The 19,184-nt window shown below is 40.8% G+C and overlaps 1 long non-coding RNA gene and 1 other non-coding gene across 2 annotated transcripts; one reads left to right on the top strand and one right to left on the bottom strand.

The window, feature by feature from the left end:
* The first annotated feature begins 417 nt into the window (after positions 1–417).
* Positions 418–523, top strand: LOC112840658 (U6 spliceosomal RNA). The gene has a single exon (XR_003212551.1). It is a non-coding gene; the product is annotated as a U6 spliceosomal RNA (small nuclear RNA).
* A 9,107-nt stretch (positions 524–9,630) lies between these two features.
* LOC141374583 (uncharacterized) lies at positions 9,631–17,847 on the bottom strand. Its single transcript, XR_012381596.1, has 3 exons — positions 17,427–17,847; positions 12,913–13,103; positions 9,631–10,422 (listed from the first exon to the last, which is right to left on the bottom strand). It is a non-coding gene; the product is annotated as an uncharacterized lncRNA (long non-coding RNA).
* Positions 17,848–19,184: the final 1,337 nt, after the last annotated feature.

Here is a 19,184-nt window from a genome sequence, read left to right as displayed (position 1 = left end):
CATACCAAACTGAAGGAAATTCTGCTTACATCTAGGAAAAAAAAAAAATCTAACCTATCAAGTCTTGCATACATGGCTTTAAACCATGAAACATTACCTAAATAAGATCCGGAGGTTTCCAAATCCAGTCTTGGCTAATTCAGTTTATTTTCCAGGTGAATTTGACCATGTCACAATTTATCTGAGACTTAATGTCTCCATCTCTAAATGAAATAATAGATAATAAAGTATCACTACTTACAGCAAGACATGTAAAGTTAGAGCATTTTAACTTCTTGGGTTAGGCACTCTTGAAAATTTCAAGAGATTCAGTTTTCACCTCTTTTTATTTATTTAGACCAAATAAATATGATGTGAGAATTGAGGGTAAAAGAAGTAAGACTCAGGATGCTATCGAGCTTCTGGCAATAAACCTGAGTGCTCTCTCCGGCAACACATACACTAAAATTAGAACAATGCAAAGAAGATCAGCATAGCCTTGCACAAGGAAAACATGCAAATTCGTGAAGCATTCCACATCGTTTGGTGGCAGATGGTAACTAGACTTATCATGGGGATCATTTCATAATGTATAAAAATATGGAATCACTATGATGTACACCTGAAACTAATTTGTATGTCATTTACACTTCAAATAAAAAAAAAGGTACTGGGGGGGAAAAAAAGAAAGAAAAGAAAACCTGAGTGAAAAGTGGAGATATTTGCTGAGAAAAGGAACATAAGAAGGGCAGATCATGAATGACTTTGGTAAAATGTTTAATAGAATTTTGGGGGTAAAAGCCAAAATAAAGTAGGTAGAACAGTCTGCATATATAAAGAAACAGAATAGAGAGTCAACACTTTCAAGAAGGTTGGCTGAGACAATAAGCAGTACGGTAATATAAAGGAAACATGGGTTAGAAAATATTTTCTAACAGATGTGTTTGTTTATCGAATGTTGACCTGGAGGAATATAGTCATGGCCTTAGGCTGAGGCAACAGGAGAGCGTGAAAGACTGATATGATGGGTTACCTGAAACTGTCAAAGGTGAAGACACCAAGACATGAAGGAAAGGATAGTTATTGGCAGAAGTTTGTGTTACATACTGATAAATAGGAATGGATGAACTCAGAAGTAGAACCTATAGCAACTAGGTGAAAATTATCACAGTCCTTTTTGATGGATGGCCCAAACTGAACCTTAAGAAGAAGCTTAGCCACCCAGGCCACCACCCCATTTCAGCAGGAAGCAGCCGGAGCGGTCATTGTCCCATTCCTTAATGGCACTTAGGGTTACTATTCCAGGGAGACGGAAAAAGTAAGGGACAGGCGAGGCTAGGGAGGGAGAGATAGATAAGGGGCTATGTGATCAGGCTTACAGAAATCCCAAAAATGTGGAGTTGTGGGGAAACCAGAGATAAAGGGACAAATTGGACCACCCTACCCTAGGGCTGCGGGGTGGGTGTCTTTATAATAAGCACCTGTGACCAACAAAGAATAACCAGGCCCTAAAAAGGAAGTAAGCCATTGAAGGTGTTATCAACAGAGGTATTAAAAGGATTTAAGTTCCCTGGTTAGCTTTCTATAAAAGACCAACCCTAAAGGCCCTCCTTAGCAACCGTGTCAGGACCCCTCTCACTTCCGAGAGCTTATTCTGTATCCTTGCTTAATAAACTTCTAACACTTAACTCACAAAAAAAAAAAAAAAAGAGAGAGAGAGAGAGGCTTAGCACCTAACTTCAGGTAGAAAAATGGCCAAAGAAAAAGTATAATTTTTAATAATGCGTGCAGAATAGAGCAAATGAACCAGGTCAATCAGTGAGTAATGTGTTAATGTACACAGATCAAAGGAAATGATTCATTCACCCATTTGCCAAGTATGGTTTGGTGCCTACGATGTACCAATAAAGCAAAACAGACAAAACTTCTGCCCCTATTGGATTTAAATTATAATAGGGGGAGACATACAGTAAGTAACATATACAGAAAAATTATATGGAAAATTTTCTCCATGACAAAAGTTATGGAGAAAAATAAAGCAAGAAAGGGGAATAAAAGGTTTGGGAGAGAGAGTTTCGATTTTAAATAAGTTGGTTAAGGAGCTGTGGGAAGAGTTAGAGAAGTAAGCCCTTGTGCTGTAGCAATTGGTCACTGAGAGCAGAGACCATCTGAGAACCTCTGCGGCTGGACCCCAAGGACCAGTGTAAGCACCAAGATGGGAGCTACATTTACCAGCATGCTGCATTAGAACTAAAACCAAAACAGCAGAAGGGCTATACTAATCCCATATTGCTAAGGAACTGGTAATTAAACACAGCCACATTAAAGCAATAAATATTGACTACATGTAAGAAAATTTATTCTTCAGGGGGCACCTGGGTGGCCTCAGTCAGTCAAATGTCTGTCTTCAGATAAGGTCATGATCTCAGGGTTCTGGGATCGAGCCCCATTTCCAGCTCCCTGCTCGGCAGAGAGCCTGCTTCTCCCTCTGCCCCTCCCCCTTCTAGTGCTCTCTCTCTCTCTCTCTCAAATAAATAAAATCTTCAAAAAAAAAAAAGAAAGAAAAATAACGTATTCTTCAGCACAACCATACCTGATTTATCCATGGTGTTGCTTTGATTTCTTTTGATGGATCCCTTTCATAACAAGTTTGAAGTTAAAGACAATTTTTTTTTAAAGGTTTTATTTGTTTATTTATTTAAGAGAGAGAGAGCATGAGTAGAGGGAGGAGCTGAGGGAGAGGGAAGGGGAAAGAATCTCAAGCAGACTCTGTGCTGAGCATGGAGCCCACTGCAGGTCTCCATCTCACGACCTTGAGATCATGACCTGAACTGAAACCAAGAGTCCAACACTTAATTGACTGCACCACCCAGGCACCCCAAGACTTTTTTTTTTTTTAAAAACATCTGAAATAAGGACCTAATGATTTTGTTGTTTAGGACACTGATTCTCAAATTCTGGTTCCCAAACCAGCAGCATTAGCATCATCAGGGAACATATTAGAAGTGTAAATTCCCAGACACCACCCCAGGCCTACTGTATCTGAAACACTGGAGGCAAGCCCAGTATTTTAACAAGCTTTCCAGGTGATACTGAAGATAGCCAACATCTGAGAATCATGGGCTCAGGGAGAGTCAGGCAGGTGTCCAGTTACCCAGACTCATATTATCATTGCTATTGCTCATGAAGAGCCTTGATTAAATATTGCCAGGAAACTTGCCTTAAAATGTACTTGATATCTAGGGACGCCTGGGTGGCTCAGTTGTTAAGCATCTGCCTTCAGCTCAGGTCATGATCCCAGAGTCCTGGGATCGAGTCCTGCATCGGGCTCCTTGCTCAGTGAGGAGCCTGCTTTTCCCTCTCCCTCTGCTGCTCCCCCTGCTTGTGCTCTCTCTCTGTGACAAATAAATAAATAAAAATATTTTTTAAAAAATGTACTTGATATCTAGATTTTTTAAAAATCATATAACATGGTTAATTTTTTTACAAATTTTTATTTAAATTCTAGTTAGTTAACATATAGTGTAATATTGGTTTCAGGAGTAGAATTTAGTGATTCAACACAGTACTATTAATATGATCATTATTATGATAATTATCATTATTCTTCTGGTGGGTACTTAATCATATCTGTTAATTTATTGGGATTGAATTAATTACAAAAATTAAATTTGTTCCTTTTGTGAAGTATTTTCCTGGAGTACTAGAAATAGCTACGTAAGTACTTTGCTTTTTTTTTTTTTAAGTACTTTGCTTTTGAGTCCTGGGCACCTGGCAATGAAATAAGGAGGACTCTCTCTCTTTTTTTTTTTTTTAAGATTTTATTTATTTTTTTGAGAGAGAGCGAGGGAGCACAAGTGGGGGGAGGGGCAGAGGGAGAAGCAGACTCTCCACTGAGGAGGGAGCCAGACAAAGGACTCGATCCCAGGACCCTGGCATCATGACCTGAGACGAAGGCAGACGCTTAACTGACTGAGCCACCCAGGTGCCCCCAGGAGGACTTTCAAAACAGAGTTCCCAGCAATTGTATTAAAGGCCAGATTTGCTGGTCCTTTTCTCAGCCACCTAAATTGCCTGTGATCTCATTATGTCTGTTTTTTTCTGCCTCTAAAAAAGAAAAGAAAAGCTTTAGTTTAATTGTATGGTTCATTACCATCGTGTACATGATGATCATTTCTCCTCAGAACTCATTTTTTAGTCAGGGATTTACTCACACGAGTTGTGTTTAGGATACTTACTGAATCAGTATATACAGCCCAGTCTCTGGATCTAGGTCTTCATTCTGACATCTGCAACCAGTATGATTTGGGGCCAATCACTTCATCTCTCTATACCTCAGTTTCCTTATCTATAAAATGAATTTCATAATAATTTTCATCCTGTAGTATTATTGTAAGAAAAACTTGAAAACACTTACATCACTGAATCAATATTAGCTATCCTCTTTAGGACCCTGTATAAAATTCAATGTGAGGTGATAAAGATAAAAAGAAACAGAACATGATCTCTACTCCTAAGTAATTCATATTTTTTGATTTTTATTGTTATGTTAATCACCATACATTACATCATTAGTTTTTGATGTAGTATTCCGATTTTTTGCGTATAACACCCAGTGCTCCATGCAGAACGTGCCCTCCTTAATGCCCATCACCAGACTAACCCATCCCCCCACCCCCTCCCTTCTAGAACCCTGTTAGTAATTCATATTTTAATTGGAGAAAAAATCACATGAAAGAAAATATCATGAATGATACCGTCTGAAAATAAAGGAATTAAAACTTCTGATTTGGGACATAGTGGAGTAACCTTGCTTAGGTTTTTGACTTTTTGCTTTTTTTTACCTTTTGACTTAAACAACTAGAAAATGCAAAAGTATATAAAGCAACAATTTTCAGGCATTGAGTAATAAGCAATGGAGGATTGTGATCACTGCAAGAAGGGAAACAAAGTAAGCCCTACAACTGCCCCAGTGTACCGTCTGAATGCAGTTTCTAGGCTGCAGCATGGTGGTCAAGCATTCAGCCAGAGGCTGGCAGGGTCTCTGAATTGAGCAGACCTCGGGGAGGTGGGTGACTTGGGTTTGTAGAGAAGAGGACCAGAGATGAGAGACATACACAAAAAGAAAACTCTGGAGATATGCAGAAGGATGCCCTCGAGACTTTGGCGGAGTATAGATCTAAGCATCCATTAAAAAAAAAAAAAAATTACCTGAAGGTGTGAAAGGATCCATGAGAAATAAATCGGCCAAATAATTTTTTGTGACCACGTAGGGATGGACACAGTTTTTGTTCCTAGCAGCCAGAGTGAAAATTGAAAATATGTGAGGCATAAGATAAAGTAATGGGGATAAATTAATCCAAAAGCAAAAGCAAACCTAGCTTTTCCTTCAAAGAGTTTCAAAACAAGATTTGAAAGAATTAACCTGGTCCACAAGTGCCTATGAAGAACAACGCCTAACACACCTTAAAAGAATTCAACCAATTTCATGCCTAGCAAAGTAAAATACACAGCCTCCAAACAAAAATGTGCAGGCATGGGGCGCCTGGGTGGCTGTGATGGTTAAGTGTCTGCCTTCAGCTCAGGTCAGGATCTCCAGGTCCTGGGATTAAGCCCCACATGAGGCTCCCAGCTCAGCAAGGAGTCTGCTTTTCCCTCTTCCTCTGCCTCTCCCCATGATTGTACTCTCTGTCTCTCTCTCTCTTAAATAAATAAATACATTTTTTTAAATGTGTAGGCATACAAAGCAGGATATGGTGATGCATAACCAGAAGGGGAGTCATCAACAGAAACAGACCCAGAAATGACAGGAATTACCAAAGAATATTTAAGCAGCAATTATAAAAACATTCCATGCACCTGAGAATGTAGAATGTAAAATGATTTAATGATGCAATCATTAAATGATTAAAATTAAATGATTAAAAGCATTTATCATGTAAGTATTCTCAAACGGTGGTCACCATCATAACCATCCCCTTTACCCTGCACTTTTACAAATCTTTGTTTGTATTATTTTGTGTTGTTAACAACCATTATTCTTAGACAGAGTTGGCCATGATGACACCATATTCTCGAGGTGTTCGACGAAGCTTTGTAGGAAACGTTTTTTGCCTGAAATGCAATAGGCATGAACTATAGACAAAATGCCCATAAAAAGGGGTTTCCACTAGTTCTTGTACCCTTTTTCTTGCATGCAGGATTACATGTAGGAGTTGGGACCCAATTTCCTCTTGACCTCACCACCAGTCTGTGAACACGAAGCAGGTCACAATAAAATTCCAGATGTCACCAGCGTTTGCCTTTCTCACCCAGACAGGTGCCATAGATTCTCACTCTCCTATTCGACTACATGTTGCTTGGAATCCCCAAGGGATGCTTCATGTGTAGTTATGTATGAACTGTCACTTAATATTATCAGACTCTGGCTGCCCTTTGCTGATTTAGACCATCTTTGAAGGAGCTTGAAAGCACAGATTTCTCATTGTCACCGCAGACTACTCCCTCTGAAAGAAAGTGGATGTTAAGTGACAAAGAAACTTTCAAAGTCTTTCAGTGATCCTAGAATAGCAGACCACTGAGATGGTAGATACGCTGCTCTGTGTTCTGACATATCTGCTATAGTTAGGGACACTAAGCCACATCCCCAGCAGGAGTGAGGAGAATCCCCATTACCCTACTTCACCACCTGGGTGCAGAGATAAGATGGAATATGCCCTATATCTCAAAAGGCCCTTCACTCTCTGCATACGGCCCCTGTTTATAAGGTTTAAAAATGAATCCACATGGCTTGGGTAAATAATATGAAACAGATGCCATGTCATCTTCCCCACCCTGGTGCTACCCATATGCGCCCACCATCTTCAGCCAAAATTCTCATATAAATTGACTCGGAATTTCTTTACCCACCAGTGTGTCACATATTCTTAGCCTCCATCTGGGACCCCTGAGGCACGTAAGTCAGACAGAATTCAAACATAGTGTATTTGAATATCTGAGATGACTTTGTAAGAACGCTCACATCCCTTCCAATTCATGCATTACTCATCCTCTGAGTGAACTGAAGAAACAACTAGAGCAGTGTTGTACATGCCTGGTACTGCCCAACATAAAACAGAAACACAGAGTAAGATATTAACATTCTTGGAGATGAAGTGCTCAAGAATGCCTTAGAAGTTTGAAAGTGATTAACATGTATTAGAAAAATTCTCTAGATACCGTTGTATTTATAAATTTAACCCCTAGATTTTTTTAAATATTTTATTGATTTATTTGACAGAGAGAGAGAGAACACAAGCAGGGGGAGCAGCAAGGAGAGAGAGAGAGGGAGAAGCAGGCTCCCCAACGAGCAGGGAGCCCGAGGCGCGCTTTATCGCAGGACTCTGGAATCATGACCTGAGCCAAAGGCAGACGCTTAACTGACTGAGACACCCAAGCATCCCTAATCCCTAGTCTTTAACATAATCAAACGGAAAAAAAAAAGATTCAATAATAAACCCATCTTAGTGGCAAACTGATAATTCACGAAAATCCATTCTCTTAACTTGAATTTAAACAAAAAAAAAGAAAAAGGAAATCCATTCTCTTAATTTAGTAATTTATCAGATATAGACCTTACTGATAGAAATTTTATGCTCTGCCTTTTAAATACCTAATCATGGGATGCCTGGGTGTTTCAGTTGGTTAAGCGTCTGCCTTTGGCTCAGGTCACGATCTCAGGGACCTGGAATCGAGTCCCACAGCGGGCTTTTTGCTCAGCGGGAGCCTGCATCTGCCTCTGCCTGCCACTTCCCCTGCTTGTGCTCTCTCCCTCCCTTTCTCTGACAAGTAAGTAAAAATCTTTAATAAATAAATAACAAATACCTAATCACATTTTTGTTTGTTTTTATAGTTAAATACCATAAGGAAATTCTTGATCTTCTTGGGGGTTAAATTTGAAAATTAAGTTTCATTAGTAATGCACTCCAACCACAAGGGGGAGTGCAAGACACACAGCACCTGTCTCTCTCTCTCTCTCTCTCTCTCACACACACACACACACACACACACACACACACACACACACACACACACACACGGCAATTTACCTCCTCCTGTAACAGGAGTAATTAACACAGAATTGCACTATTCTGGGGGATCACTGCTCACATTGTACTCTATGACATTTCAAATTCAGGATCTATTAAAGCCTGAGTGTTTTGGTGCTTTAGATGTGGTAAGTGAATCAAGTTAAAATGTTTAAGAATCCTTGGAATCCCTTTTTCAAATATACATGGCTAAAGTATATATGTATCCTGCAGTCAGACAGACCGGGGGTCTCCTACTGCTGAAGACAAGTTGCCCTTCCCCTATTATAATTCCCACATTAAGCTATTATTGGTACAAGGCAGAGGGGCATGATGCCTTAACTGAAGGCCTGTGGCTCTAGGTCTTACAAATTCTTCTTTCCCCTGGTGTGCTTTCCCTTGGATCCTTTCCATGCTGCTTTTTTCTCTAATCTTTAATGTTTTGAAATATTTACTTTTTATAAACAAAGTATTTCTCTCTGAAAACTCATATCCAAAAAGTAATTTGATAAAAAATGTAAAATAAATTATGCCCTGTCCATTCAAATAACTTCTATGATCTAAATATTGAAAATTAACATCAATAAAATGAATATTTTTATATATACATGCATGTATCTTAGTAAGTTTTTCCAAGAATGCATCTTTTTCAGTTCAGTGTTACTTTCTAAACATTTCAACAGGGGTGCCCAGGTGGCTCAGCTGGTTAACCACTCTTGATTTCAGCTCAGGTCATTCTGAGATGGAGCCCCAGGTCCAGCATGGCACTCAGCAGGTAGTCCGCTTGAGATTTTCCCTCTCCCTCTGCCCCTCCCATTTGCATGCACACAAGCTATAAAAAAAATAAGCACTTCAACAAAAAAATCTACAATTTTTTTCAAGTCACGTTTTTTTCTCCTCAAAGCTTCCCTTTGTTATTTATCCACCCCATGCTTTTTTCTTTTTTTTAAGATTTTATTTATTCATTTGAGAGAGAGAGAATGAGAGATAGAGAGCACAAGAGGGAAGAGGGTCAGAGGGAGAAGCACACTCCCCGCCGAGCAGGGAGCCCGATGCGGGACTCGATCCTGGGACTCCAGGATCATGACCTGAGCCGAAGGCAGTCGCTTAACCAACTGAGCCACCCCGGCGCCCCCCATGCTTTTTTCTTAATTAAAAAGTATACATATATGCTTAATTAAAAAGCAATACAGTTGCTTTCGTCATGGGCTAATAGGGACTATAACGAAATTTAGTGGAATTCCCTTTGTTTCTATAACCAGTTTGATTTTATACTGTTTGAAAAACCTTTAGATTTTGGTTGCATTTTGTTCGAAATAAACCAGCAATATTCAACCAAACTTTTTTAACAAATGGAGTGCCAAATAGTTTCATGTTTTAGGGCGTTAGAAAATAGCAATTATTGAAAATGGAGCTTGCAAACCTTAAGACATCAAAATGTTTATGTACTAAAGCAAGGGAAGAACTAAGCAAACTAGAAAATTGAAACTCCAGTTGATGGGGTTTTGGGATATAGGTGAGGTTCAATGGGGAGGAGTCTGGAGCTGATGACTAAGAAAGAATTCTTGAGACGTCTTTGGTGCAAAATGGTGGTTTATTAAAGCATGGGGTCAGGACCCGTGGGCAGAAAGAGCTGCTGCCCCGGGGTTGTGAGCAGTGACTGACTATATACTATGGGGTTGGGGGGGTAAGGGAAAAGGGAGGTTTCCAAAAAAACTTTCTTTGCTAAAGAAGACTCGGGATACCGGAGGCCTTGCCATTGTCAAGTTAAGGTTGTTTACCCCTCTAGTAAGGCATTACACATGAAGATAGTTGGGAACTTCCCGGAGGAACATAACACTCTGCCCACTTCAAGTATCTGTTGATGGGCTGCAAGTTATAAAGTCTTTAACTGTATCTACATTTCCTTCTGGAAGCTAGGTTATTGGTGATAGTATCGAATGCTTTGTTCTTATAGATTGCTAGGACATTTGTAAACTGAGGGAGACTCTCTAAGTTAGTTTTTCCTTTAGGGCAGCCAGAAGTGCCTGAGGAATGTCATATATATATCCCATGGGGGGGTGAGTTGTGGGGTGTCAGCTTCTGCTTTGTCCTCAGCTTGCCTTCTGTTCCCTCATCATTCCCCCCTGAACAATTTGACTCTTAAATCTTTAAGGCTGTTGAAGGTGGAAGGTCTCATCCTCTGTAATGTCTTCCTGCTGAACAGGGGCGTAGAGATGTCCCTACCTATGGGTCAATATTGGTCAGTTGGGGAATGTATAGGGGAGTTACAAAAGGCGGAGGCAGCTGAATCCAACGTGGTCAACATCGATGAACCTCCTTGAGTGGAAAGGATCATCTGTTAGCTGGAAGTTATGGCAGTGAAGAAGTCTTGACACTAGGCAGGGAGACACCAGAAATAAAATAAGGTTAATATTATAATGAGAAAGAGAAATCTGAATAAAAGATCACTGATAGTTGACTTTTGATAATTTTCTTCCAGTCCAGGAGTTTAAAGCAATCACTAAAGGAAAGAGATCATTCAAAGCACCAATTTGAGTATTCACGTCAGGTAGAAACCCAGAAGTCTTTTGTGGCAATCTGGACTGTACATAGCATTCTGTCTTTATAATGGCACAAGTTCCACATGGTGCAGCACTTAAAACATCTAATGCCATTCTATTTTGTAGAACTGCTTTCTGCATTTGAGTCATCTCACTATTTAGTAGAGAAATACTGTTTTGGGTTTCATTTAGGGCTTTTGAGCATGTACTTAAAGAGTTTTCAGGTGTCAAACAACATTCTCCAGTCTCAAAGAGGTACCAAGGATGGATGCTAGGTGGTTATACCAATGAGACACAGAACATACCCACCGTGGTTTTATAAATTTCAAGGGTTAGCTGGGTTGGTAAAGGTTTTAATAATGCATCTGTGCATCCAGGCAAAACCCAGAGTACAGTGGCCTATCCAGCCTGGGGGAAGCCATGGCCACAGGTTATAGAGCTGCATAGCCATTGGGTCCCAGCCAGGAGCCAACCATCTAATACTGGGCCTCCCTGAACTGCAGTCAGGATTTCAAGGGCTACTCGATTTTGGAGGGCCGTTTTTTTTTTTTTAACATGCAATAATTTCAGGCCCATATTTGATTGGGGAGTTATGGCTTGATAATAATCCCCTTTTCTTTAAATTACTCCAAGGGCATGTAAGACTAGAAAGGCATATTTGAAGTCAGTATAAATATTTTTAAGGCTTTTGCCAATAGCAAAGCATAGGTGGGTGTTATTAATTCTGCTTTGGGGCAGGCGTGTTTGCTGACAGGGCTCTGGCCTCAACAGTCTTGAGTTAGACTGACTATAGCATACCCAGCTTTTCTTACTCCTTTTTCCATGAAACTATTGGCATCAGTAAACCAGTTGTCATTCGCAATTTTAATAGGGGCATCTTAAGTCTGGTCAACTCAATAACCTCTGAACAGTTATGAAGTACAATGGTCAGGTCCAGGCATAAGGGTAGCTGGGTTTAAAGTTTGACAGGTTTTAAGTGTTATCTCAGGCATATCTATAAGCATTGCCTGGCGTTTAATAAGTCGGCCTCCCATCATCTATTGGTGGCCTTTGGTCTCTAAGACATTTTGAACCGGATATGGAAGTCATTCCAGTCAGGGACTGTCCCAAAGTGAGCTTGGAGGCTCCTTTTACCAGGAGCACTGTTGTATGCTTAGCTAAAATTGTGCATCCATAGCAGTGGCTTCTAGGGTAAATATAACTATGAGATGAAACCATTAAGAAGCCCTTTTTTTTAAGATTTTATTTATTTATTTGACAGAGAGAGAGAGAGGGAACACAAGCAGGGGGAGTGGGAGAGGGAGAAGAAGCAGGCTTCCCGCTGAGCAGGGAGCCCGATGCGGGGCTCCATCCCAGGACTCTGGGATCATGACCTGAGCAGAAGGCAGACGCTTAACGACTGAGCCACCCAGGCGCCCCAAGAAGCCCCTTTTGTTTGCGGTAAAGCATTAATATCTTAATTACAAGGAATCACTGGCAAGTGGGAGAAGACTTGTCAAGAGAGAAGGGCATCCCCAGGTACAATATCCAATCCAATCATAAAGAAAGTGGGGTTCTCCATTATCTCCACAAGTCCATAGTTAACCCTATGGAGTGGGATATGCTCTGGCTTTTAGGGAATGATTTCATCATCCCGGCCACATAGAATTGGTCAAGGTGCTAGAAGAGTTATACAATTGTTGGTGAATCGATCTCATTTTCCAGTTATTCAAATAATCATACGCCCATGGGATCCTGTTATTATCCCCCAGAATAAAAAGCACAAAGACTGTCTATGAGCTATTGTGGCAATTTCTCTGAAATTGACCTCAAGTTGTCTAGCTTAAGCAAACGTTTAACGATAACCAAAACTAGGATTTAACACCTGCAAAAGTGGGTTATTGAAACACAATTTTTCCCCTCCCTAACCCTCATTTCTGGAGATAGCCAAATCAGGATTAATTTGAAAAAACAAATCAACTTTTAAACAAAGTAATGCATTAATTAATTTATTAATTAACTAATTATTTGTTATTATTTAATTGTTATTAATTAACTAATTGATTACTTTGAAAAAACAAATTAACTTGGCCTAATCATTTACATAAGCTCAGCAAGAATAGTGATTGATCATATAGATCTTTTTAGAATCTGCTTTGCTGGAACATTTATAAGGAATCTTTAGATTGAATGTTTCGAAGCCTCTCCAGGCCAGAAGCCAAGCCAAGTACCTGCCATCAGACATGCCTGCAATACCTGTAGATTTGGGCCAATTCCTCTTCATGGAGATGCCCAAAGAATCCTGAGGTTCCTGCACCTGCCAGGAAGTGATATTCTTTACTCACCTGGTGAGGCTGCTGGGAACTCTAAGCAAGGTATCAGGCCAACAGTTCCAAGGGGCTTTATGGCTCCAGGTTTCATAAAGTCAACCTCAGTTCCTTAAAGCTGTTTGGTCATCTGAGTCTATGCATGTCTCTCTCAAATATGACATTCCAGTCAAAGCCTTGGTAAAATAACCAATGTTTCCAATGGTGTCCTGTTACAAGAGGAACAGATTCTTATTGAACTTATGCAAATGACTATGATTGCCATGGAAGAAATACTTACAGAGACCTTTTGAATGAGAGGATTCAGGTAGAGAGAAAAGTTAAATGCTTCAGTTTGTTTAGAGTATTTTATCACATTTCTGTAAGTCATTGATATCTTTTTTTTAAATCACAGCTCTCAACACACATGTGCTTTTTTTTTAAAAGATTTTATTCATTTATTTGACAGAGAGACACACAGCGCGAGGGGGAACACAAGCAGGGGAGTGGGAGAGGGAGAAGCAGGCTTCCCGCTGAGGGAGTCCGATGCGGGGCTCGATCCCAGGACCCTGGGATCGTGACCTGAGCCGAAGGCAGATGCTGAACGACTGAGCCACCCAGGCGCCCCAGTCATTGATATCTTAAGAGAAAGTCTCCTTAGTCTGGAAGAGTAAACATTAGAAAAAGAGGAATGTTTCGGGCGCCTGGGTGGCTCAGATGGTTAAGCGTCTGCCTTCGGCTCAGGTCATGATCCCAGGGTCCTGGGATCGAGTCCCGCATCGGGCTCCCTGCTCTTTGGGAGCCTGCTTCTCCCTCTGCTCTCTCTCTCTCCCTCTCTCTCTCTCTCCTCTGTCTCTCATGAATAAATAAATAAAATCTTTAAAAAAAAAAATAGAAAAAGAGGAATGTTTCAAGCAAGAGTCACAAAACTCTCATCATCTTTTTTAGTTCATTTAGTCCCATGTTACTATTTCTTAGTTTGAGTGCAGCTTTAGTTAGTTCTGGAAATTTTTACCCATCTCAGTTTTAGGATTTTTAAAGATATTGAATACCTGTATTTGTCCCAAAAGTCCTTTTTATGAATCTCCTTGAAGATGAAACTCATTTTGCATGAGAATAAGAACAATTATAAATGACAAAAACTCACAATGGATATGGTTAAAGATCTGATGATGAGAGTTTACAATATAGCTGGCAAAGAAATCGGGTTATTTCTGTGACACATAACACTTCAATAGCCAGAATATCAAGTGATGATGACCTTATATAAAAAACATTAAAACTTTAGGAATTGCATATAACCTCTAGAATAGTTATAGCATTTATCCAAATGCAACCTAAAGCTTATCATTTGTTTAACAGTACTTCCGGAGTGACGCAGCATACCAAATAAAAGGCCTAATGAGTTAGAGACTTCAATTATAATTTAAATCTTGGGAAGTTTATTAAAACTTCAGAAAGTTATAGCACATGCCTGAATAGGACTTCAGATCATTACAAAACAATTACTTTTATTTAACCAAGGTGACAATAAGATTTGAAAGGCAAATATGTAGGCTTCTATAGTTGTTAGCAAAACTTAACTCCTCTAAAATTTTAACCCAGTGATCGAAGACCTGATAATTACAAAACATAGAAACTGGTTTTCTGGACAGACGAGAAAAAAACCTTTGTTTACATTTTCTTATCCAAAGATGAACAATTCAAGAAACCTTGTCTTCTGAACAGAGAGAATTTCAATCTTATACCAGTGTACCTTTAAAATCCATTCATTTCAATCTTAGTCTGTCCTGACCACACCTAAAATTCCTTTCCAAAGATTTCCCATCAATCTTAATTACATTTAGCAGAATTCTGCACTCTTAGTCTCCAGTGAAAACTAAGTAGTAACCAATTGTGAACTGTTATACCAGAAATCTTTAGATGGCAAATTTGTCAATCAGTTAAACACAAAACATGCTTACCAACAGACTTAAATATCCTTAGTTTTTTGCAATAGGAAGTCAAAACCACAAACCTACAACCAGTAATTAATGATTTAGCACTTTATCCTATTTGGAAAAGACCTAGATGTTCAATAAATTTAATTCCATTTATCATCCAAACAACTTTTTTATACAGTTTCAGGTTACCAAAGACTTTGAAAGCAAAATACCCATAAAAACTTTGAGACAATGAAACATTCTAGTTGTCTTTTTGCTAACAAATTGCAACAGAGAAAACAGGAATTTGTTTGACCTTCAGTAAACCTCAAGAGTAAGTTTAAAGTTATCAGCACTAAACGTCAAAGGCATGTCTATCTTAATCAAACCAACAAAATTAGTTTACATACTGAATTATGTTCCACCTGGATCCTCCCCAATTGTCAATTTTTTTTATCTGAGACACTGGTGGGGAAATCTGGAGTAGGTGGTGTTAGGTCCAGGAGGTGCTCTTCTTGCTCCTTGACAGTGAAGGGAGAAGCCATGGACTCCTCCAGAGTCTGTGGACTCAGCCAGACACTGAAGATGGTACAGAAGCCAATTCTGCAGGCAGCACCCAAGGTGATGCAGGAAACAGGAGAAGGGGGAGGAGGAGACAGAAGAGGCAAAGTGCTGCCAGAAGGCAGAGAAAGGGTTCCCAGGTTTAGGGCTCATCAGCTCCAACAGGAGCGGACCCCATGTTTTCCCACCAACAAGGGGGGAACAGGCAGTTCATGTCGGGCCAGAGAAGACAGGGAATTTCCCCGAAACAAAGGGAGTTTTGGGACTCCCTGCTTGGGAATATTCTTTAAAGTCCCCATCCCGAGGGAGACTAACCACAGTTGGCTCCAGTTACAGCCATTAACCCCGGAAATGAGTGAGGGAGAAGCCCCCACATCTGTTAGGAGGAACAGAGAGAGTCAGCGTCCCCTTTGCTAGGGAGGGCCTGTGTTACCTCCAGCAACCTTGGTTTATTCAGAGGAGGCTTATTCAGATAACTATCATCTATTATGTCATGAGGGGGTTTACTAGCAGACACATTTGGGCAATCACATTCTGCAAGAGGCCCTTAGGTCGGGGTCCTGGTGTAGAGCAATGAAGGCCCAGGTACGAGCTATGAAGGTACCCCAGGTCCATTTGCCCTTTTCCGGCTGAAGACATCTAACTTGATAAATCCCACTGAAGCCCTGCAGTGTTACAGGAGATGAGAATTTCCCTCAATTTTGCAATCCGAATTGTTTCCAATGGGTTAAAAGGCATCCCAAGGGAGAATCCTTGGGAACTGAAGCAGCTCCCACCCTCTTTAACATGGGACGGGAGCTTCTTCAGTGGGTACTAGAGAGGGTCCATTACCAAAGAAAATCCCCTCCCGACTCCCACCCAGGTGGTGTCCCACGCGCAGGATGTCAGAGGTTCCTGGTGTCAAAGCGATCCAAGGTGTCCGTAACAAAATCGCTGTGATCACCGCCGCCGTTGAAGGACCCTGTAGGAGGGAGGCCTGCCCTCCCCCGCCCCCCCCTTCCCCATCACATTCTAGACTATAATGGGTGCCGGTGAATGGACCAAAATACCTTGCCTTGAAGAACCTGCCATTTTGGGGCTCCTGGGTGGCTCAGTTGGTTAAGCGACTGCCTTTGGCTCAGGTCATGATCCTGGAGTCCCAGGATCGAGTCCCGCATTGGGCTCCCTGCTCAGCAGGGAGTCTGCTTCTCCCTCGGACCCTCCCCCCTCTCATGCTCTCTCTAATTCTCTCTCTCAAATAAATAAATAAAATCTTAAAAAAGAAAAGAACCTGCCATTTTAAACCCATGGAGAACACTAGAAAACTTTTACAAGGGTGAAATTATCCAATTTTGTACCTTAAGTAGTTAGAGGACATTGACGGAAAACAGTAAAGATAGAAATCCAACATGATCTAAGCAACATTCCAACACATGTGGTCTTCACAGCCAACTTCCCTAGAAAACGGTCCCCGGTTGGGTTTTAATTCAATCAGGGACTGGTTTCAGTCGGCTCCCAGTGGAGGTCCCGAGGCCAGAAGCGGCTAGACCAGGGATGTGAAGGGGATCACATTAGATCAATCAGGAGGAAACCTCACATGGGCGTCTTAAGATTGGCAGCCGTCCTGGTGACTTAGGTGGCTGTCCTGGGCCCAAGACAGATGACTTGGTACAAGGACAGCAGTAAAGAGAGGGCATCCAGTTTCTGGGTCTTATTACCATCCTGGCCGGGGTACTAACTTCCAGCCAAAAGGCAGACTTTCTCCTCCCCACAGAGTAGCCACGGGCTGGAGGATTTGAGCCTGACCAATTGACATGCAAGTGTTCCAATAAGACTGTACTCCTTGGGGCGCCTGGGTGGCTCAGTCGTTAAGCGTCTGCCTTCTGCTCAGGTCATGATCCCGGGGTCCTGGGATCGATACCCGCATCGGGCTCCCCGCTCAGCGGGAAGCCTGCTTCTCCCTCCCCCACTCCCCCTGCTTGTGTTCCCTCTCTGGCTGCGTCTCTCTGTCAAATAAATAAATAAAATCTTTAAAAAATCCTTGAAGGGCCCCAGAAATAAGAGTAAAGGAAGAGGAGAGAAAGTACTCACCAATTTTCCGCGGAAGCCGAGTCCAGACGTAAGACTCAAAGCCCCACGTTTGGGTGCCATATGATGGGGTTTTGGGATACAGGCGAAGTTCAATGGGGTGGAGTCCGGAGCCGACGACCAAGGAAGAATTCTTGAGATGTCTTTGGTGCAAAATGGTGGTTTATTAAAGCACGGAGGCAGGACCCGTGGGCAGAAAGAGCTGCTGCCCCGGGGTTGTGAGGGGTGGCTGACTATATACTACGGGGTTAGGGGGGCGGGTAAAGGAAAAGGGAGGTTTCCGAAAGAACGTTCACATGCTAAAGAAGACTCACAGGATACCGGAGGCCTTGCCACTGTCAACTTAAGGTTGTTTTTCCCTCGAGTAAAGCATTAACATGAAGATAGTTGGGAACTTCCTGGAGGAACATAGCACTCTGCCCACTTCAAGTATCTGTCGATGGGCTGCAACTTATAAAGACATTTAATTGTATCCACATTTCCTTCTGGAAGCTAGATTATTGATAGAAATGCTTTGTTCTTGTAGATTGCTAAGACATTTGTAAACTGAGGGAGACTCTATAAGTTAAGTTTTTCCTTTAGGGCAGCCAGAAGTGCCTGAAGAATGTCACATAAGTATCCCATGGGGGTGGGGCGGGTTGTGGGGTGTCAGCTTCTGCTTTGTCCTCAGCTTGCCTTCTGTTCCCTCATCACAATGGTGTACAATACTGAATTTTAAAATTCTTTTAATTGTTTAGGGTAATATTAGTGTGTTTTTAGGGAACACATTTCTAGAATTAAAACTATGTAGTCTTGGAAAATATGAACACTTTTAAAATTTAAATTGCCCTCCACAAACTTTATATTAATTTTTACTGCCAAATGCTGTTTATAGAAACTACTTCTGACTTAAAAAGTATTCCTGAAAGAGTACATTAGACCCATTAAGATATAATCTCAGAAAACAAAGGTAGACTGATAGATAATAATGTTAGTGGATAATTAATATTAAGTTGTGTCATGATTACATTACTTTAAGAGTAATTTTTTATTATTATTGTAGCAAGAACACTTCACATGAGATCTATCTCCTTAACAAAATTTTAAGTGTACAATACAGGATTGTAATCTATAAGCACAACTTTGTATGGCAGATCTCTAGGAGTTATTTTTCTTACATAACTCAAACTTTAGACCTTTGAACATCAACTGTGCTCAGCCCCTTTCAACCACCATTCTACTCTCTATTAATTTGACTACTTTTGATTTCTCATATAACTGGAATCATGCGGTATTTGTCCTTCTGCAACTGGCTTATTTCATAATGGACTTCAAGTCCATCCATGTTGTCACATATAACAGAATTTCCTTTATTTTTAAGGCTTAATAACATTCCACTGAATGTACACAGCACCTTTTTCTTTATCCACTCATCCATCAGTGGACATTTGAGTTATTCCCATATCGTGGCAATTGTGAATGTGCTACAATGAACAGGAGAGTTTAGGGGAGGAAAATGTTCTCTTCTCCTATTCCAAGTTTTTTGCCCGGCCTAATAATTAAATTGGTATAAGACAGATTAACAGAAGAAAACCAAATTTAATTCCATACGGACTGAAGCCGCACAAAGAGAGGCTCTCTGATAATCAGGCAAATGAGGCTTGCATGCCACCCTGAGTTAAAAAAGAAGGGGTTTCAAGGTCTGTGACTTCACGGGGAAGGAAGACAATTCACAGGGAAATGGGAAGAGCAAATGTTTGGTAAACAAATGTTTGTCATGCC

Source organism: Callorhinus ursinus, unplaced genomic scaffold, assembly GCF_003265705.2.
Source record: "Callorhinus ursinus isolate GAN/ISIS: 27379988/994484 unplaced genomic scaffold, GSC_fseal_2.0 scaffold19, whole genome shotgun sequence".
NCBI lineage: Eukaryota > Metazoa > Chordata > Mammalia > Carnivora > Otariidae > Callorhinus > Callorhinus ursinus.
The sequence above is the reverse complement of the archived record's forward strand: the minus strand, read 5'-3'. Positions and strand labels throughout refer to the sequence as shown.